We start from the raw sequence: 23,337 nt of genomic DNA, 5'->3' as shown, positions 1-23,337 counted from the left end.
AACCTGTATCCCTTAGACCTTTTGGCATATCCAATGAAATACCCACTTATGGTCCTTCGGTCCAACTTCTTTTCTTGTGGATTATAAATTCTCACTTCAGACAGGCATCCCCAAACGCGCACATGATGTAAACTCGGTTTCCAACCCTTAAATAACTCAAAAGGTGTCTTTGGGACAGCCTTGGTCGGAAATCGGTTTAATATGTACACTGCCGTCTTAAGTGCTTCAGTCCACAATGATTTAGGAAGTTTGGAGCTGCTAAGCATACTACACACCATGTCTAATAAGGTCCGGTTTCTTCTTTCCGTTACGCCATTTTGGTCCGGAGAACCAGGCATAGTATATTGGGCAACTATCCCATGCTCTTGAAGAAATCTGGCAAATGGACCAGGTGCTTGTCCATCTTTAGTGTATCTACCATAGAATTCTCCACATCTATCTGATCTCACGATCTTAATTTGCTTATTGCATTATTTCTCTACTTCCGCCTTAAATACCTTAAAGGCATCTAATGCTTCATACTTATTATGAATCAAATAGAGATACATGTAACGTGAGTAATGATCTATGAAAGAGATGAAGTATTTCTGACCATAAGAGTCCATATTCGGACTACATATATTTGTATATGTATGTATGAATTCTAATATTTATGTACTCTTCTTGGCACATTTCTTTGTTTTGTTAGTCTGCTTTCCCTTTATGCAGTCCACACAAGTATCACAATCAGTAAAATCTAAAGTACCGAGTACTCCATCATTTACTAATCGCTTAATTCTTTCTATGGAGATATGTCTCAATCTTTGGTGCCACAACATAGAGGAATGTTCTTTCACAACACATCGTTTCATACCGGCTTTATCATGAACATGCATCACATCATAATAGGCATTGTCTTATAAATTAATTCGAAAAAGACCATTAGACAAAGTACCACTCCCAACAATTTCAGATTTAAATGATAAACTGAAGTTTGAATCTGAAAAGTTAAAAGAGTATCCTAAAGGTATAAGTCTTGAAACTGAAATTAAGTTTCTAGAAAAACTAGGAACATAAAATGTCTTTTCCAAATTCAAAACAAAGCCACTATTGAGAACTAGTCTATATGTCCCAGTAGTTTCCACATGTGAGCGCATCTTGTTTCCTGAATAGATGCTTTGTTCACTTCCTACTGGTTTTCTGTGGTTTTGAAAACCCTGCAAAGAATTCGAAATATGGATTGTAGATCCAGAATCAATCCACCAAGTGTTGTGACTTACATCAGTCATATTAGATTCATAACAAACACAAGAGATTGGATTACCTTTCTTCTCGAGCCAGGCCTTAAATTTGACACAATCCTTCTTTATATGCCCATTCTGTTTACAAAAGAAATATTTGGATTCTTTCTTAATGTCAACTTGGGGAGGTATTTTACCTTTTCCCTTATGCTTGCCATAGCCCTTATCCTTTCCTTGTGTTGCCAAATGAGCACCTTCTCCCAATTCCATAATCAGTCTTTCTTCCTCTTGAACACACATGGTCATGAGTTCATTAATTGATCATTTATTCTTATGTGTGTTATAAGAGATCTTGAAAGTGCATACTGTTGTGGAAGAGTGTTTAGAATATAATACACAAGAAAAGATTCAGATATCTCAACCTCAAGTTTCTTAAGCTGAGCTGCAATGTCCCTCATTTGCATGATGTGCCCACGCACACCTCTAACACTAGTGAGCTTCAATGATGAAAACTTCATAATCAGGGTCATGGCATGCGCTTTTTCAGAACTCTCAAACTGTGCATCTATGGCCTCCAATAAAGCCTTAGCATTGCTATGCTGAGCAACCGAACCACGAATACTAGGAGATATTTTAGCTCTTATAAACATCGCATAAATGCGATTGGACCACTCCCATTGGTTATAAAGAGTTATCTCAGTTGAAGTGCTCGAATCAGTAGGAGCAGGTGGTTCATCTTTCCTTATAGCATAGTCAATGTCCATCCACCCCAATTGAAGAAGAACTGACTTCTTCCAAACTTTATAGTTCTCACCATTAAGTATTGGAACATCAAACTTAAATTCAGAGAAATTCACAGGTTGCGAAACCGCATATCAAATAATCATGCTTATGTCACAAAATTTGAGACAAATATAAATAAATCATGTTTTACCAATGTAAACATGTCACATTATGAATCAAATAACATAAAAACTACCTGTGGGCTAAGTTTTTAATTTAAATAGATTCATAATTACTTCATGAAGAAACTACCATACTATATGCCTTTTCTTAATCCCTGTGGGTAAATTAAGAAAAATAATATGATATTTCATCCTAATTAATCATATTAATATAATGAAAATTCCCGTGGGATAAAATTCATCATATTAATATAATTAATTACAATTAATGTCCATTTCTTAATATGATTTGTAGGCTTTTTTAATATATAATTTTAATTAATTACAGATGTTGTGGCCACTCTCTAATTAATTAAATATTAGGACCATTGGACATTTAATTTCATGCATACAATACTCATAAAAATGCACGAAATGACATAATAAATAAATACATCGAGGGCAGAACAGTAAATAAATAAATTGGCCAAGGGCAAGATTGTAAAAACATGAAAATTTTGGGCCAAAAGTGTAAAAATAGCCGCGGGAGGGAGACAACAAGCGCGTGCTGAGCACGCGCTAGAATCCGCGTGGGCGCATGCCCCGCACGCGCGCGGTTCAACGCGCAGGCGCTTGGCAATTGTCGCGCGCGTGGATCCCACGCGCGCAACGGCTGAGCGTGCACGTGAGGGCGCGTGACGCGTGGATTCCACGCGCCTGCAACCGCAGCGCGTGCGTGGCTCCACGCGCCTTCTTCCTCGCGCGAACAGAAGTTTTTATGTCGGTTTTTGCCATTTTCAGCCGCGATTTCAGCCCCGTTTCTTCTCCGACAGCCCATCTCAGACCGAAATAAATGATGGGTTTTGTAAAACATGCCGGCACAACTACATGGGTCCAAGTTACGGCGAAAATGACTGAGAAATAGCCCTCAAATCAAACGAAAAACTCCACAAATGCAAATCCTCAACCACCATGACTTCCGCCGCCCCATTAGCCTCCAGCGAACACCAATATACCAGAAAAACTCATGGCTAATGTTCTTCATGGCGGTGCGACCGTATGGGTCCGAAATCAAGGGGTGGGTCGTGTGGATTTTTCCGGGAATCGGCGAATCTCTCTTGGCCTCAAAACTTTAAGTTACTATTCATCCTCAAAAAATGGCCAAAATACACCGAAAACACACATAAATACAACAAAACAAGACAGAGGCTTTTAACACGCTCTGATACCAAATGTTAGACAAAATAATTCATATGCGGAAGCCAGGATCAATAAAGACAAACCTCCAGCCATTGTTCTTTACAACGTTCGTCAGAAAAAAACCTGAAATCAAAGAAAATTGGGGACACGTTACTATCCCAATTCACTCTTGTACTTGATGGTGTATTCTGAATGAGAGAGTTTGAGTTAGACTTTGTCATCACCTGTCAGAAATGAACATACATTCCCTTTTATATCCCGTCTCTCATCAAGACGGTTACCAAATGGGCGGTTGTCACGAAAGGGTACGAAGCGTTGATAAACTTTACGTTGAATAGTCGCAACTTTAAGAGAAAATATGGGTCTAAAATGTAGGATCACAAAAATAAAATAACGTTACCATGTCACATCTCAGAATATACCATCCTATCAATAAAAATAAATTCTGGACTTTTTAATAAATGTATTGTGGAAGCAAACTCATTTTAAACATTTCATACATCATATAATATGAATTGAAAAGATATGAGCGTAACTATGTTGCCAGCCCCCCTTGGGTAAATTTCTATTCATGCATCATCGGTGGTGACATAGTGGTATGAGAGTCAATATCTCATAACACGAGGCAATAGGGTCAAAACCTCGTGCGGCAGAAGTGAATGCGTCTTACTTTGTGCATGTGGATTCTAGACACCTAATACCCCTACAGAAGTGTTAGGATCGCTGCACAATCATAAGATGTAGAGTGTAAAAGCGATAAAAAAAATCAAAATATAAGATTTTTATCTTAACTCACTCTTAAACTAGGGTTACATTGAGCGGATGATTTCGCTATAATTATTACTTCACATCTCTCTATAACATTTTTTAACTAAAAGAGAGAGATTATATATACTTAAGAGTTATTCAAGAGTCTAAGCCAAAAACGAATAATGAAATACAGGTCCAAAAATAAAAACCGTCTAGCTTTTAGGCAGCGTTGCCCCCTGAGACTCTGGTCAGGGCAGCCCTCGACTCCGGTGCCTTCTTGTCGTTGTGAAGTAAGAATCACATCCTTATAAGAAGAGCTTTGACAACAAATTCAATAAACCTCATGTACTTTTAGATCATCGGTGGTGCTGAGCAATCGCGATCAAATATTTTAAAACGGGTGAGACTCTTGTAATAACGTCAATGGGAGTAATCACGCAACCCGTCCATCCCGTGTTAAAGAGGACGAAAAATTGATATAATGGGAATCAAAGTACGGGGCGTGTTTGGACATGAAGATAAAGAGGCACTGCCCCAAGGAATAGCTAGCGCGTCTGCGAATCCATCCAGAACCAAACCCTCCGCCTCTCGTAGACCCTCGGTTTGACCTCCCGCTTTACCTCGTCAACGACTTCACTGAAGAGGCCAAATCTGGGCGGGGATATCCCAGCGGCTCTCGCACACCCGAACACGTCCTTCCTCGATCTCTCCACTTCTTCATCAACCATCTCTGTCGTTTTCGTCGCGGGTTGTTCCACGGTCGTCAGGTCATCGAAGACGTTTGGGGGGGCGTGGAGGAGAGAGTTGAAAGAGCGTTCGCAGAAGGGTGAGAGAACATGACGAGCACTGCAACGAGTGACCAGCGACTGACTGCAAAGAGGACTTCAGATTGAATTGGGAGTATCTCTCTCTCGTGTTAGGTTTCATGTTGGAGGATTTACATGGTATTTGTGCATATTTAGGGTTTCAACTTTTAAGTAGCTGACATATAGAGAAGAAAATCTGCCCAATGATCATATAAACCCTATCATCTATGTGCCACTTGATGTTTTTGCCTAGTCTTGTTTCGTATGGTTCATTTTTTATCTCTCTCTGCCTAGTTGATCAGTCCCTGGACAGAGCGACTTTGTGTTTAAAACGATTATGTTTTATTGAACTGGCGAGCTTTTCTTTAATGTCACTGTGAAAGAAATTCAGCATTAGTTGCTGATGTCTCGTTAAATTCGTGCTTGCTGCAAATTTGATCTCATTCAATTGCTGGTTCTCTTGTTGAGATGTTCATGATGTCTTTTCTATTTTGGGGCTGGTGAAATGCTTATAGCTGGAGTTTAGGCTGCTGAGTGGCTCTGATTGCTTGTTCTTCCTGTTGATGCTGGATATCCTAGGGTTGGTCATTCACTCGGGTTCCTTAGAATGCTTTAAAAGATTATTAGTACTCTGTATTGAAGACCCGGATCAACCATAATTGTGAAAAATGAAGGCGGTGGTGGAGGTTGATGCTAGCTACATTTTCTGTTTCAGGGGCAAAATGCGGAGTGGGTGTTATTGGAGTATAGCTCTCCCAACCCATCAAGTGATGACTGGATTGGAGTATTTTCTCCCGCGAATTTCAGGTGATTAGATGGCTCAACATTGTTTGCCCAAATATTAGATGGCTCCTGCGTATTATGAAAATTATACATTCATGTTTTGCTGGAATTGATCCTGCAATGATATCTTTTACCCAAAGTTGTTCTTCAATTATTATCAGAGGAGACGGATTTTTTGATGATTTTAGATAGAAAATATCATAATTAGTCAAGAAATGACTACAAATTTTACTTTGAATAGAACTGTATACAAATTATGCCAAAAATTAATTGGCAACAGAGTTTAAAAATACATCTACTTCTACAAAAATATGCGTACACAATTGAATACAAGGCAAAACATAAGTACGACTTTTGTAATTGGAGTTCTATTTAGCAAAAAAATATGAAACTTTTCAAATTATACCAATATAGACATGTAGAATCATAAATAGTATTTCATAGACTTTTAAAACTTAATCTTTTAAATGCTTTGAGTTTTGAAAGAAAAGTTACATGCAAGAAAATTTATCTTATATAGCCTTGATATTGCAAGCTTTGTTTGTACCTCAATTAAAGTGTTTTCTGCGCGTGGATCGATTCTTTCCTTTACTTAGAACTCAATTTCCTCTTATTGTTGCATCAGAAAAATATATCACAAGTAAATATTTTATTTATTTTAAAAACCGTTGAAGAAAGTGATCCAGTTTTTATGAAATATGAGTGTTTAAGAATGCTCCGTTATTGGCAAAAAAAATGACGGAGCCATTAGCATAGCATTTCCTATAATCTATTAATGAAATTTTTATAAATTGTAATTATTTTATTCAAGTGATCCAATTCAGTGAGCAAAAGCATATAAAGTTTATATTTAGTTATAGTTATCTTTTAAAACAATTATTACGTTCGTGCTACAACCTTCTTTGTCACTAGCAAAAAAATAAATATCTTAACGAATTGAACTTAGCCAAAGATGCTTTAATTTAGTTACGTAACTAGACACCAACCCACATATTGCGCCAGAATAATATAAAATAAGAACGAAATTGTATATCCAAAAGAAATAATTAAAATAGACTTATTAATTATTATGAACACAAATGAACAAAAAGAAGATATATTTAACTAAATTCGAATTATCCAGTACCCTGGTTGCAATCGTTTTTAAAATTAGTACTCCAATTTTTGGAAGGAATAAATATTAGTATCAATTTGAAAAATTATACCTCTAATCACGCCATTAGTTAACTAACAAAATACAATCAAGTATAAATTAACATGACAAGCAACTGAGCAAGTAGTTAACATGTAGTCCCATTTCGGTTACAAGGCTTCGAATGGGAGGGAGTTGTAAGAAAATGCGTGTTTAAGGGAACTTAATAAGCGATTATAATACACATTAGAGGCTATATTTACACAACCATTAAAGAAGTTCTGCTCAGATATGCCCGGAAATCTATTTGTTGATCTCCTAGATTTCTACATGGACTTGCTAGGTCAACTGAATTATTATTATGTGTCATCTAGTTAAAAAAATTCACAGTAAAATTTGATGAAAATATGTACTACTTTGGGGTTATTAGTGACAAAAAATTAATTTTGGATAAATTTATCGCAAGTATACTAGTTTACTATTTTTAGTGGTCCAAAAATTAATTTTAAATCAATCTGTCATAAGTGTACCGGTTTGGGATTTTTTTTGTAATAATAACCCAAAACAAAATCAAGTTCCACCTTCCATGAAATCTAAATTTGACTCGCATTAGAGCACAAGCCAGATTTCAGCAAATCAAAATTATCCAAACCGATTGATTTCATACACAGTTGAAAAAGAGGAAGTCGGCCATGCAGCTTCCTCTCTCTCCCTCAATTGCTCGGCTTTCTGGCGCTCATTTTCTTTCCCTTATTTACTTCTATTCTCTACGTCTCTCTCTCTCTCTCTCTCTCTCTCTCTCTCTCTCTTCTTTCCTTCTCTTTCTTTCCTTCGTTTTCTTATGCCCTCATTTTCTTCTTGCATGTCACCCATGTTCCCCTCCTTTCGACTAAACTCTCCCCTCTCTTTCTTTTTCCTCAATTATTACGTTTCCTGTTGATGTTGTGACGATGTCTCTTTTGTTTATAGTAAGAATTAGCATCAGAGGGCACAAGCTGCTACAGCAAACAGTTGATTCTGATTCGAGATTGGCCTTTTAAGTTCTAATGGCAGGTTCAGTTTAGCCGAATGTGAATTGGTGTGCTTGGCCTTTAATAACTAGTCCTATAGCGATCTTGGATATTTGGGCAGTTATTATTCATGTGAGCTAATGTTGTTGCTTGAGTAGTTCGTTAACTAGTCCTGTAACTATCTTGGATATTTGCTAACAGGTTTGGTTCCCTAGCTTAGCTTGATGGAGAAATGAATTTAACATATCCATTAAAAAAATTGTATTTGGGACTTGTCGAGAACGGATTCCTGAAAAACAAATCGATACTCAAATGATTAAATACCTAAAAAACAATTCCTGAAAAAGAATGTACGAAGATGAACATCTTGTTTTCAAATTAAGTATTTGTTGCAATCTTAGAGGAATTAATTGAAATCCTTATAGTTCTGCTCTTTGAAAGAGTTCACTATTTTATTAAAAAGAAAGAAAGAATGTACTGTCCTGTTTTCTACAGTTTTATTTTTATGTTTCCTTTTTCCCTTTTCTTTTATATATACCAATTAATTTTTATTGAAAAAAACAACCGCTTTTCCTCTTTCATGGGCTCTTCCTTTATGGGCTGGTTTGGAACAACATGGATGGATGGGCCTCGGTTGACTCATCAAATAAAAAATCCATCATCTCCCACTTACACATAGTTGACTGAACAGAACTCTTTCTTTACCTCTCTGCAACGTTCATACTAATAAATAATCCGTGCAACTAACATACTTCAAGAGCTCATTGCCATATATTGTTATAAATATATAGTAATTCAAAATGGATATCACATTTTTTAGTAGATATAGTATATAGTAACCTAAATTGATCGATCACATATATATCTTTCGATCTATTTTTAATAATGACATATTGTATTCACAATTATGATTATTAAAAAAACAATCATAATTGGTCGATTAATGAATACAAAATTAGAATGTGATTCTCTAAACTCGATCTTCATCTTTTCTTAAAACTTTCAACTTCAGTTCAACTTACATTTCTAAAAATATCCTATTAGATCGAATCATTTACATTATCATTAGCAACATTTTAAGATAACAAACATTAAATAGAAATCTTGAGAATAAGTAAGAGCTATAAAGGTATTTAATTGAGGAACTCTTTTTCTTAAGAGTTTCAAACCGCATACAAGTTGAAATCAAAACTTTTGTCACTCTTATTAATTGTTTCATGCATACGTAGTATGAAGTACGTATTACGGTATTAACTCTTTTCCCATGAAGCATATGTCTTCGATTTGAATACCATATAGATGATAATTTAGACATACCTAATGTCTAACTTGAGTTCATGTATTTACTCATTCAAAAAATCCATCAGAACTCATATTTAACGTCAAAGATAGATAAAGTAAAATATGTGGGTTATTTTTTTAACGTATTTTTTAACATAATAAATATTTGACTTTTTTTTTTTTTAAGGATAATAAATATTATGTCATCATTTTAATACTTAGTTAAAACAACATCTATATTTTAAGCTTGAGTTCTTGATTATCACATATACAATAAGCTTAAAAACCTTCTCATCTCTATATATTACATAGTAAATAAAGACGATTGCTTATGTGAATGGGCTAATCTCTTATCTATTCGGCATACTTTATATGATGCACTAGGCATCAAGATGCATAAATGTCAAATAAAAAAGTATATGCATTAATAATGAAAGACAATTTCATTAGGGAAATTACAATATTTAGTACATTAGTCTTTACGCAGTCTTAGTGATTTTGCATTGTCACAAAACGCATCTCTATGTATTAACTTTGTCATAGGAAATTCTATCATTCTATGCGTAGATATGTACTGTAAATTTACATCTTTTCGTGCAATCATATTTTTGACAAAATTATACTTAGTATTTATATATTTGGTCTTACCATGATATTTTGCATTTTTGGTGTACGCTATTGCTGCTTAGCTATCACAATTAACCAACAATGAGTTTACATCATTTTTAACAACACCTAAATGATCTAAAAATTTCTTAAGCCAACACATTTTTATATTAATATTGATAGTCACGAACTCAGTTTTAATTGTGAACAAGGCTATACATGTTTGTTTCTTATTGCTCGAGGATATGACGCCATTACTTAGTAAAAATACATATCCAAAGGTAGATTTCCTTTAATCTAAATCTCATTCCTAATCAACATCTGAATAGCCTTTAAGCCGCAAATTTTTTCATTGATAACTCAGTGTATAATCACTAGTTCACTTCAAATACCTCAGTATTTTTTTTTTGACGGCTTTCCAATGTGCTTGTCCTAGATTATATTGATATCTATTTATCATTCCAACTACAAAACATATATTTGGTCTTGTACACATTATAATGTACATTAAGCTTCCAACAACACTAGCATAAGGAACACATTACATTTATTCCTTCTCCCGTGGAGTCTTTGGATAAAATTTACGGCTCAATCCTTTACCTTTTGCAATAGGAATCTTATTTATATAAATATCTTGCAAAAGAGACCATGATTTTTTCAAATGATCATTTGAAATCTTAACTCCAAGAATGTATACAGCCTTACCCGTGTCTTTCATCTCAAAGTTGGAAGATAACAAACTTTTAACAGTATTAACAAAAGTTGACATATCTTTCGTTCTTGGCCTTTTAAAATAAAACCAATGGGTTATTCCATATAAATTTCCTCATATAATTTTCTATTGAGAAAATCAATCTTTATATTTATTTGATGCAGCTCAAAATTCATTCTAGTTACTATTATTAAAATAAGGCGAACTGATTTAAATCTCACCATAGGAGAAAATATTTTCTCATAATCAATCCATTCCTATTGGTTATACTCATTTGCCATAAGACGAGCCTTATATCTCTCTATTGAGCCATCAACGCCATTAACTTTACGTTTTATTTTGAGAACCTACTTATTCCCAATGACTTTGTGTTCTTTTGGAAGATCAACTAGTTCCGAAACATGGTTTGATTTCATTGACTCCATTTCTTCTTCCATTACATGCATCCATTTTTTTTATTAGGGCAATTTAGAGCCTCATTTACATTTATTGGCTTATTTTCATCTTGTGGAGTAACTATAAAAGTTTCATCTTCAATATAAAAATATCGACAGGGAATACTTTTATGACTTGTTTATTATACAAGAAATTATACATTTTGTATGTTATTTTCCATTATGCTCTCACTTGGATTAAATAATGATGATATCATCTCATCAGATAGCTGTAATTAAGACTTAGTCGAATTTAATTCATAACTTCTCATATTACTCCCATTTGAACTTTATTAAGTTTACTATCTTAATTCAATGTTTCAAATAGGAAGTACTCCTCACCTATTTTGCCATTCTTAATAAAATTTATTCTCTAAGAATGTGATATCTCGTTATTCAAATTAAATTATACTCCAACTTTCCTACTTACCTATAAACATATACCATTTCGAGTGTTCTGATTATTTTATGAAAATATTCTTTTTGCTTTTGAGACCCAATTTCCCATACTTATAAAAGGGCTCATGAGTATAGGCAACACAACCCTGCGGTTTAATAAAACTTAAATCAGGTTTTTTATATGTCCATAACTCATATGAAGTAAAAGTAATTAATTTAGAATGCACACGAATAAGTATATAGGCAGCAATTAATAAAGCATCACCCAAAATGTGACATGTAAGTTAACATACGCAATTATGGACCTAACTATTTCTAGTATAGTTTTTTTTTTTCCATTTCCCCAACACATTTTTGTTAAAGAATATAGGAAATAGACAACTGTCTTTATATTCATTTTTTATCACATAAATTTTTGAACTCATCAAATAGATGTTTTCTACCTCGATCAGATTTTCAATAATTTTATTTTTATTTAATTGATTTTGGTTGAATACTCAGTCCATTACCAACCATGATGTGAATGGTGTCCTTTACAACTTTGTTACAAGGTTCACAAGTAGCCTCAAACTTTGGTGGCAATCAATTTCTGAACAGGACCGGATTCATTTCCTGATGTCACCAAATTTCGGCCATGCCATCACTCTCTTATATCATGTCTTTATGGGAAAACCCACTGATCTCATAGAGATGAAAAGGAGAATTTTTGAAAGAAAATGCTGCTCCCTCCAGGAAGAAGCATCTTGATAAGCATTATCGAGTGATGCTTGACTTTTACCAAATTGGCGCGAGATCCAAATTTAAAGCATGTTTTCCTTACTTCCATCCCTAAGGAACTATCCTAGATGGTTGAAAGATCCTTTTTTGGAAAACAAAGGAGAGTACAAGATATTCCCTTGGGAGAAATACAACAAGAAGTCCATCTATGCCTAGAAGAATTATGCTTAAAGCGTCAGATGGTCCATACATACATCGCATATGAAAAATGCCTTGAATCAGCTTGCTCTTGTCAGAAGTTAAAAATCAAATGCTCCAAGCAAGACTGTGATGGTACTTGTGGTAAGTTCTCTCGGAAAAAAAAACATTACAAGAAGTTTTGGATAAACAAATCCAAACACGGGTCCAAGTATTTCCAAAAAGAAGAAATGTCGATACTTACGCAAAAAGAAGGATTGCACAGGCCACAAGAAATCAAACCATTGCTACATTTGCAACCAGAAAGGACATGTTGCCAAAAATTGTCCACAAGCAAGAAAAGATCAGAATCGTCTAATTCATCACATTGAGAATGAAATGGGTATTTCTCTTGAAAATGATGATATTGAATCCTTATTCTCTGCTGACGAAGAACCATTTGAACAAACTGTTTGTGTCATTCCCTCTTACCAAACTTCCAGTGAAATTGAGTCGGACTCGGAGTTTGAAGATATTTTTATATATCATCCTCATCTCGAACCTAACTTTGACATATTTTCAAGTTAAACTCACTATCCCCATTTCCCTGTAAAAATCCTCACTTCAAAGTTTGCAAAACCCATCACTGTTATCGCCATCATTGACACGGAGCAAGTTGTTCAATATTGGACACCAAAGTTCTTCCGAAGAATTCTGGACTCCTTACATCCGATATTTCAATTCTGCCTCAGGAGATACTTTCTCCACAAATGTCAGAACCACTCCCGTAACAGTCCAATTCTTCCCGCAATGTTCTATAACCACAAAAATCTTTGGATCAAGCCTTCCCAATAAAGACTTGATAATTAAGTGGGATATCATGACTCAAATCTCTCAACTCCGTATCATTCTTGGAAAATGTCTTAAATATAAAGACCAATTCTCTGAGTTCGTCAATATTCATAGAATCTTTTCCATTCAGATGAGTCTATTAGATCCAATCATGCAAAAGTTGTTAGAGTCTTGTTCGGAATCCCATTCAGAATTCGCTCAAAAATGTTCCCATCCTTTATGGGAAAATCCAGAGTTCTTTGTTCGTCTTCCCTTCAAGAAGAATGAAGATATAAATCCAACTAAGGCGAGTCACATGGGAATGAAGCCAGAACATTTGGCTTTAGCTCAAAGGGAATGCTCAGAATTATTGCAACAATGCCTTATTGAAATCTCTGATTCTCAATGGGCCTGCAAAGCCTTTTACGTCAATAAGCGTTCTTAGCAAAACAAGGGAAAAATAAGATTGGTAATCAACTATCAACCTCTCAACCTTTTTTTCCAAAATGATAAATTCCCTTTACCATCCAGAGACTCTCTCTTTGCTGGTCTAACCAAGGCCCATATCTATTCCAAATTCAATCTCAAAGCCGGATTTTGGCAATTGAGCATCCATCCTGAAGACAAATCCAAGACATGATTATGTATTCCAAACCAATACTTTCATTGGAAAGTACTTCCTTTTGGCTTAAAGGTAGCACCATCCCTTTTCCAAAAGGCCATGTGTCGTATTTTCCAACCAATCTTATCAAGTGCAGCCGTATACATTGACGACATTTTGCTCTACAGTCCTGACGAGTAGTCACATTGCCAACTCCTTGAGCAATTTGCAGAAATCATCAAAAAGCATGGCATTATGCTTTCTCAAAGGAAAATGAATATTGCCCAAACAAAGATTGAATTTCTTGGTATGTACCTCAACAAAGGTACGTACTACCCGAGGGCCACATATTGCTCAAGAATTATTGAAGTTTCCTGAAGATAACTTCACTACAAAACAAGTTCAGCAATTTCTTGGGATAATCAATTATCTCAGGGATTTTGTCCCAAACATTGCAAAGCTCCTGATTCCTTTGCAATCCACGCTAAAGAAGAATCCCCCACCTTGGGGAAAAGCCTAGATTAAAGCAGTTGCTGAGCTTAAGGAGATTATGCAGAATCTCCCATTGCAAATACCATCAACAGGAAAAAATATTTCTTCAAACTGACGCCAGTGATGAATATTGGGCAGCCATCCTATTCGAAGAAATTGATGGTAAGAGACACCTTTGTGCTCATAAAAGTGGAAAGTTTTTTCTAGCCTGGTAGGATCCTCCAAGAAATGCAGCTTGGATAGGTTAGAAACGATTCCATCCTGGAATGTTTGGGTGTCTCTAGGCTCTGAACTAAAGGGCCGAGTAATTTTCTGCTAAAAAGCCGTCCCTGAAGGGCTTGAACGGGAGTTATTCGCCCATTGTGGGATGCATACCTGCAGGAAATTAACTCAATACTTCATATTTAAGAGAAATCAAATAGACACATTCGAATTGAGTATAATTGTCTATAAATATGATAAAATAAACAGTCTCATGCCTTCCCCTCACGGGCTTATGGATGAGCCATCATATTTGTGCATGCGGTCATGGTCATGTTGGAAGGTTAGAAATGATCATTCTTTTTTCTTTTTTCTTTTTTCTTTTTGTATGAACTCCATGCGGTTATACGTGGTTGGGCCTCGAACTCAATCTATGCGAGAATTTCCCCTCCTGCGATGTTTTTCTATTTGGATATTTTAATTCCGGAAAAAATTTTGCTTTCCACTCCTACATTTTCACGAAATTTTTTAATCAATTTTTAATTTTTCTAACCAAAATTTTCCATTTGCACAAATTAATTAATCAAGTCTTCCGATGCCAAATTCGGGGACACAACTATTAGACGACATTAGAGTGTGATGTGGGTATATTTTATCAATGTTGACGAATTCTTTTCTTTTCTTTTCTTTTCCTTTTTTCCATGGTAGCATCCATGTCAATAAAATGTCTTGATGTTGTTAGACGGTTATAGCGGCTAGGTTTGGCCAAATATGATGTTGGAAGATCTTCATTTGACTATTTGTGCAAGTAGAAGGTTTTTGTTAGAAAATTAGAAATGCCGGGATTTGATTAGAAAAGCGTAGAAGCATGGGACAAAAACTTTTCTTTTTCTTTTTTTACTTCTAATTAATGACTATTTCATTGGAACGCTCTGTTGTTATTTCAAGATGGAGAAAACATTTTTATTTTGATAGAGCTGTATTTAGCTCTACAAGATCATGTAAATGGACCGCTTGTCCTGAATATTTACCTACCACTCATAACATGTCACTCTCCTTGAATATCGTCATATTGCTTCGTTATGCATAGCGTAGTTGCCTGAATATGTATTTACTAAAGAACCTGTCACTTCTCTTGGAACTGTACTAACGAAGGAAGAGAATTCTGCTTGATTCATCGCATTGGTTGGGCCAAGCTTGATAAATACAAGAAATATTGGGCCTTGTAAGTAAGAAAAAAGCTCATAGAGCACACTAACTTGTGGATGAGCCCACTATAATAAGCCCCGTGACCTCATTCTACATTATACAAATGTCCTTTGGCAACGTATGCCTTCTCTATCTTTATCCTCTCCTTCTGCAAAAAGGAGAGGCTAAGGATAAACGTCCGACCACTTCTTTTTTTATTGGCAGTGCGAATTCTTCAAAGCATTCGAGTCCGTTACTGTCCAGTTGCGGATCCGCACAACTCGTGCATCAACAAAGCTTAGTCCCACTAATTAGATTTTATCATACTGATCTACTCTTCTTAATATGCTCTTCACATATCAAATTATGCAATAGGGCATGCCATATAATGAAGAACTTGAAACAAGGACTTATTTATGTTGACACTTGCATCATCAGGTAAACTTCTATCCAATGACACCAACAACTTAGAATTTGAATGGATCTGAATTTATAACTTAACTACGAAAGTTTCAATAAAATTTTGTATTATGGTTTATCAGATATTGGGAGCACACGCGTAGCTCCTATCTCTCTCTATTAGAGTGCGTTTGGTAACGATTCTGCTTCCAAGAGCAATTTTTGATTCCAAAGCTTTCGTATGTTCTCCGTTACTTGTGTGGATAAGGCCTATGTTATAGAGTATATAGCTTCGATCATAGAAATGATTTTTTTAATGATATTTTTGGCAATAATTTTTTAGCAAAAGAGCGTATTTGGTAACAGTATAAAAATTTTATTCTCATAATAGAAATGTGTTTGGTAGGATTCTAAATTTTTTTATTAGTTTCGACGAGGCTTGACCTCGTCTAGCGGTGCGAGGTTGGCCTCGCCCTAGCGCCGGCAAGGCCTAACCGGCGAGGTCACTTGGCCCTCGTCTAGCCAGTCCTTTGGTCATGGTCGAGGCCGTCGACCGACCGAGAAAGGAAGAAGAAGAAACTGAAAGAAAAGAAGAGAAGAGAGGAAAATAGAAAAAGAAGAAGTTAGACTTGATTTTAGGAATTATTCTCGGAATCAAGACGCAATTTTTCTTTACATTTTGATTTTATTCCAAATCTATTTTCAAGGAACAAAAAATTTTTATTTTTGTTCCCAGAAATAAAAGATTTACCAAATGGACTTTTTTTTTTTTTTCCCGAAAATAAAAGAGTGGAATCAGTTGTTCACGGGAGTGTTATCAAACGGGCCCTTAGCGGCTCCGCTCACTCTGTATTTTGTTCTTCCCTTTTCCTCTCTTGCTTTCCGCGCTAGTCTCTCTCCCTTATTTTATTCTCTTCTTTACGCTCCCCTCTCTTTTTCCTACTCTCTCCTTTGCTTTCCGCGCTAGTTCCACATGTTCCCCTCCTTTTGACTAAACTCTCTCCTTCCTTTTTCCTCCTTTTTTTCCGCCTCTTTTCCCCCATTGACGTTGTGACGAAGTTTCTTATGTTTGCAGTAAAGACTTAGCATCAAAACAAGCTGCTGTAGCAAAAAGTTGATTCTAATTTGGGATTGACCTTAAGTTCTAAATGGCAAATTCAGTTTACCAAAACGTGACTTGGGGTGCTTGGCCCTTAGTAGCTAGTCCTCCATACTCTTTGCTATCTCCATTATCTCATCTTTATCAGCATTTTTCAGCAATTAGCTTTGCCATCCAATACTCAGGTCAAACCTTGGTTATTAATAGCACACCCATCCCACTCCACCGCCCAAGCCGTTTCTCCCGTTAAACTTCTTAATTTCTATTTTTGTTCCACACAAAATTAGAATAACAGAATTTCTAGACGAGGATTAGACAAATGAAAGCTCCAAATCAAAACTCGATAAATCCTAATCTTAACTTTGATGTTAATAATTGCAAAATTAAAGTGGAAGCCAATTGGCTCTTGCCTTTAAATCAATGTGAGAAAATGAAATAACCCAATAAATCAATAAGGAAAAATAACGATTATAAGAAATTTACGTGGTTCGATCTGAATTTTATTTCATAAAGAGAGTGAGTTGCAAATGATCCACTTCACATGTTCAAGTTCTTCCCAATATTAGATGACATTTAAACCTGCGGTATTTTGGCCTAGCGGGGAGTTAACTCATAGCTTGAAACGCCAGTCTCCATAAAGAAAATGGCCACACCTTTTTTTTTTTCCTCAAGAGTATATATGGCCCCTTCTTTTGTACGGCCGAAAGAAATCCCACCTCTGTGCGCAATATAAACAAAAGTCTCCAAGTAGTCAAACTGGTCAAACTTACATACTTCTCACCAATTGAAAGCAAAATTTGAACAAATGAAAATCCTCCAAACGGGTCGGGCTCTGTACCCAACTTAAAATGACGAAGCGCATGCAGCTTCCTCTCTCTTTCCCTCAATTGCTCCGCTCCATCTATTTTCTTATTCCCTTTTCCTCTCTTGCTTTGTAACGCTCATTCTCTCTCCCTTACTTTCTTCTCGTCTTTACGTCTCCCAGTCTTTTTTTCTCTTTCTTTCCTTTGTCTTCTTTATGCCTTCATTTTCTTCTTCCGTGTCCCACATGTTCCCCTCCTTTTGACTAAGCTCTCTCCTCTCTCTCCTTTTCCCTGTTTCTCAATGATTACACCTCGTGTTGACGTTGTGACGAAGTCTCTTGAGTTTGCGGTACGATTTAGCATTGAAGGGCACAAACTATTGCAGTACAAAGTTATTGTGATTTGGGATTGGCCTTAAGTTCTAACTGGAAGGTTCAGTTTAGCCAAACACGGATTAGTGAGCTTGGCCTTCAGTAACAAGTCCTGCAACTGTCTTGGATATTTGGGCAGTTACCATTTATCTTGTGGCTGTTGCTCGAGGAGTTTACTAGTAATATCTGTTGTACTCAGCTGCCAGTAATAATATGCTTGATTTTATGTAAAGTTGGTGCTTTATTATGGAATTAGGCCTAAAAAAATTATACTTGGGAATATTTTTCGTGCTTGATAGGGACTTAAGTCTTGTCTGAATGGGGACATTTTGAGGGTCGTCTCTGTTTTTAATTTAAGCATCGGAGGCTGATCCAGGAACGTCCATTCTCGCTTTCGGGTGGGGTCCCTTTCAAGGAAGCGGCTTCGATGAATTCCTTGAAATCAGTATGTGCACTCACATGATTTCTACTTTTTAACATAAGGGAAGACGCAGCTCCAAGTCAAGCAAACACCAAAGCAAGACGGGAGACCTTTTGTGAGGGAAACCCACAAAAACATGGAAGCAACAGGGGGCTGCGGCATCCACGTCAAATTCTCCAGCAAGGCAAATTGCTGATGGCAATTAAGTGATCAATTTTTAAAATTTATGATATATAAGTGAGTGAAAAATAAGTTATGGACTTACACTGTTCTTGTCCCAACATGACGATGAGCACTTGTATCATGTGATTGTACTGACAACAATCAGGTTCAGTGTACACTCAGACATCTAGGAGGGAGGGCTCTTGGGAACAATAGGTGGTGCTTTTTTTTTTTTTTTCAGTCTTGTTTAATTTAGATTTTTATTTTTTTGCACAATGCTTATAAGAGAGGTTTTGCTACAGCCTGCTGCCTGAACACCTTAGTACTTGAAAATGGTTTTCGTCATCCACTAGTCACAAACACCAATATGAAGAACCAATTGCACTTTGCGAAAAGAAAAAAAGGTTCAACTTAGCAGCCACTGCCTCGTCATCGCCCCCGCAAGGCTGTAGCCGCTACTCCTGATCGACACCACCATCAGCACGTCCCTATCGTTGCAATCCCCATCTCCCTCTGATTATTCATCCATCACCATAATTTCTCTCTTTCGCATCTTTCAATCACGGCTCCTCTTTCTGATTTCTGTCGATCTCTGTAAGTAATAGCTCAATGGCGACGTTTTACAATGTTTTAATCCACATTAAAATTTGAGGTGGGAAATAGGATTCTAACTATCGAGGCTTCCTTTTCTCCTAGCATTTGAAATCAACTCTTAATTTTCTTCAATTTGTTGGATATTCCCACTCCATGAGGTAATCAAACATGCTCTTTTCTCACATCATGTCCAAAAGCAATTCTCAAAGCACAAAATATGCTGCTAGTGCTTCTATTGCAAACGAAACGCGTGTTCCATTCCAAGTTGGATTTGAACATCGCAATAAATCAAACCCTGCAAAGTTCGATTGGATGACCGACTCATTTTAGAATGAGGGCAAGAGGACATTGACGAATGAACAAGACTAGAAGAAACTTCTGCTTTGTTTAAGTACAAAATGGCACGTACATAATGAGGGAATTGTGCATCAAAATCACGAGAGACCAGTCAGGTGAAGCAAGCAATAAAACGGCAGTTGCTTAAGTAGAAAACAAAAAATGACTGAATAAACGGATTTATGACAATTGCATTGCTGCAAATCATTGAGCTCAATTGTGCAGGCAAAGAGGCTATTTTACATTCCATATACTCTTTGTATATGAGGATGTAAACTATTTGAGCAAAAAAAAAAAAAAGTTACACTGCGCGTTCCTCTTCCTCGGCGGGTAAAAGGAGAACTCCACCTTTTATCTTTGCTTTTTTGAGTCCATTTTTCTTCCCACGACAGACCTACCGACCCCACAAGTTAAAATATATAAAAGACCAAAAGAAGACCCTCCTTTATACACTATGAACAGACAGGCTAAGTTGTCAAACCGGTTAAATTTACATAATCGTCTCAAACATAAAACAAAATAAAGTTCCCCTACCCAAGAAATCCAAATCTGACTCGGACCAAAGCGCGTACCAAACTTCAACAAATCAAAATCCTTCAACCGGGTCGGTTTCATACGCAGTTCAAACAGAGAAAGCGCCCATGTCTCTCTCTCTCTCTCTAAGCTGCTCCGCTCACTATTTTCTTCTTCCCTTTTTCTCTCTTGCTTTCGGGCGCTCATTCTCTCCCTTATTTTCTTCTACTCTTTCCGACGTTTCCGTCTCCCTCTCTCTTTTATCTCTTTCCTTTGTCTTCTTATGCCTCAATTTCTTCTTCTTTGTCCCACATGTTCCCCTCCTTTTGACTAAATTCTTCCCTTTCTCTCCCTCCTTTTTCTTTCCCTCATTAGACAGTGATTAGCGAACGAAGTTGCAGTCCAAATTCTCCATCAACTTCATTTTTTAATCTTTTCTGAGGGCTAAGTGACACAGGTTAAGTTAAAATAGCTGCTATTGTTTTAGCAATGTCTAGAGATGGCGGCAACTTGTAGAAGTTCATGAGGGTGGTGGCGTACCGTTTACATGTTTGTCATTAGCGATTAGACTTGATGAACGGACTATACTACAATTCGATGACTTTGGTGAATTATATTGTTGTATAATATTGCATCATAAGCAAATGGTGTTCTCTTTTTTTGTTTCCTAAATAGAAACACTTTTGTTAACATGCGTAATGCAATACCTCAAATTACAAATTGGAAAGAAAATGAGATATGATAGTATGTTGGACATTGGAGTTCATAAGGATGTCGGTTTACAAGATTCATGTTTCAATATTGAAGAAATAAACTTGCATATAATAATAAAGAGTAGATAGCAAAGATAAAATGAAATACATTTTAGGACGAATATGAATTGCAATTTTTCTGTATGAAACACATATGCAAGCGTATTTCTTAACGTAATGTGAGAAGAATCAATACTAATAAGAGAATAGTTCACGGAGTTAGGAGAATTATAAAATATAATCATTCACATGCTTAAGTGCTTCCTCATAGTAAATTATACCTAAACACTAAGAATTAGTTCACAAATCAAACCACTTATGTCACACCACGAAGAAAACGGAGGATGTGAACTCTTTGCGGAAAAAAAGAAAAAAAAATTATCATTATGTATCTACAAAGAAAAAATGCCTCAATTAGATGTCGAATTTTCTGCACAAATCACTGTGTTTCTTGCTCATCTTAAAGACAGGGAACTTTGTGCGGCGCTTTTTTTCATCTCTTTGTCAAATAGAGTCCTTCACTTTATGCCTCAGTTAGGTCAAACTTGGGTGTATATGTAAAATCACCGCCCTTGGATATCTTGTTGACCAAATCTCGGATTATATATCCAACAGAAAACCAAATTATAATCGAAGGGCAGGCCAAATCAAAGTTTAAAAGACTTTTAACTTTTAAGCCTCATATTGAAACATAATTTGACATTTTCCTCCACAAACCACATTTTCAGATGTTTCCAAGCGTTCGTGCTCAGTTATATAAACAAAAGGTGACCAATTCAAGTGACGGACAGGTGAATAAATCTACAATGGAGATCGAATTTGGGAATCTTGTGAAATTGCGAGAAGCGTTGGAGTTTACTCGACGACGACGGGCGGTGATGGGGTCTTTGCTCAACGGCGCACCCTTATTTTATTATCGTCTTTACGCTCGCTCTTGTTTTCCCTTCTCTTTCTCTCCTTTGTTTTCTTGTGCCATCAATTTCTTCTCCCTTGTCCCACATGTTCCCCCTCCTTTTTTAAAAGGTCAGGCTTTTCCCGCTCCTCATTTAGCTTGTACAAGTCATTCCACCGTGTTCTGACCATATTACCCCTTGCTTTTTCAAATGTTAGCATGCTCATGCGTGGTGCCTATTGGTGTCCCTCTTTTTTATTTGTTTCGTCTTCTTCTTCCACTTTCTCCTCCTTCTTAGTCCGCCCAAGCACGGTCAATTAAAGTTCTTTGTTTTGTTCTGCGTTCTTTTCTTTTCTTTTTTGTCCGTCGCTTTAGAATTCTGGCAATTCTTGTGCACCCCTAGCTTAGACGAGAAAAATCATACCGAACGCCCATTTCATTATCAACATGATTTGAAGAATCACTACGCCAATCTTGCACATTATTAGTCGTTGGAGCCACCGAACATTGAGTTTGCACATCAAAGCTGAAGCTGGACAAGTTGCTTGAGTAATCATTGACGGTGTCGGAGGTGTGGAGGATCTAGGCCGGTTAGCGAACTCGGAGGTGTACTGGTGGTAGTGGGTGGGGGAAGATGGATGGCTTGGAATGGGAGTCCACGCAGATGATTGCAGGTCTTCGCAAACGAGCATTGGACATAGAAGAAGAAGAAAAAGAAGCAGGGCGAGAGAGCGACGTCGTTTTGGAGTATCTGGAATTGGCGAAACGGAACGAAAAATTGGGAAAAGAGAAAAAGAGGACTGGCTAGGTGGGTGACGAAGTGGACGGCGTGTCTTTTTATGGGCGCCCATATCAAAGGGAAATGCTGAATCCTTTTGTTTTTCTTTTTTTTTGTTAATAAGTAATTGATTAAATGAACTAATTAATTTTAAAAAAAATGATTAATTTATTTTCCCCTCTTTTCAAGCAATGTTGGACGGACGAACTTGCCTCAAAATTGATACGCTCACGCATGTGAAGGCTAATGTCATATTCACAAGGATGACATCACCCACGTCCAACGATATAAGTATAATTATTATGTGATTACGTAAGATTACATATAATTGGATAAGTACATTGGTGGGCAAATGCTTGTTGAATCTAAATATGTATGTGGATGTGAAACGAAACTTTTAGGATAAGATCTTTACCAAAAAAAAAAAACTTTTAGGATAAGATTATTTTTAGCAATCAAACTCTTAGTGAATGTTTGAAGTTGGTCGTGCAATTTCTACTTTGTTCAAATTGATCCTAGTACTCTTTTAGGTGGTCTCCGACTCTCCATGGTCAAGTAATTTTAATTGGTCTTCCCAAAGAAAAGCTTACGTGGCAGCATTTTTTTTTGTTTTTCCTGATGGAGAATGCAAGAAAGCCGATCTTTGCAATTAGAAGGTGACTTTTGAGCTATTTATAGGTCTACAAGTACATGTCATCTTTAGAGACAATACTTACAAGTGTTCATGTACACATATATAAAAAATTTCTTCAGTAATCCATAGATTTAAAACCTTTAGAAGAAATAATGTTAC

The sequence above is a fragment of the Eucalyptus grandis genome, chromosome 3 (assembly GCF_016545825.1).
Source record: "Eucalyptus grandis isolate ANBG69807.140 chromosome 3, ASM1654582v1, whole genome shotgun sequence".
Taxonomy (NCBI): domain Eukaryota; kingdom Viridiplantae; phylum Streptophyta; class Magnoliopsida; order Myrtales; family Myrtaceae; genus Eucalyptus; species Eucalyptus grandis.
The sequence above is the reverse complement of the archived record's forward strand: the minus strand, read 5'-3'. Positions refer to the sequence as shown.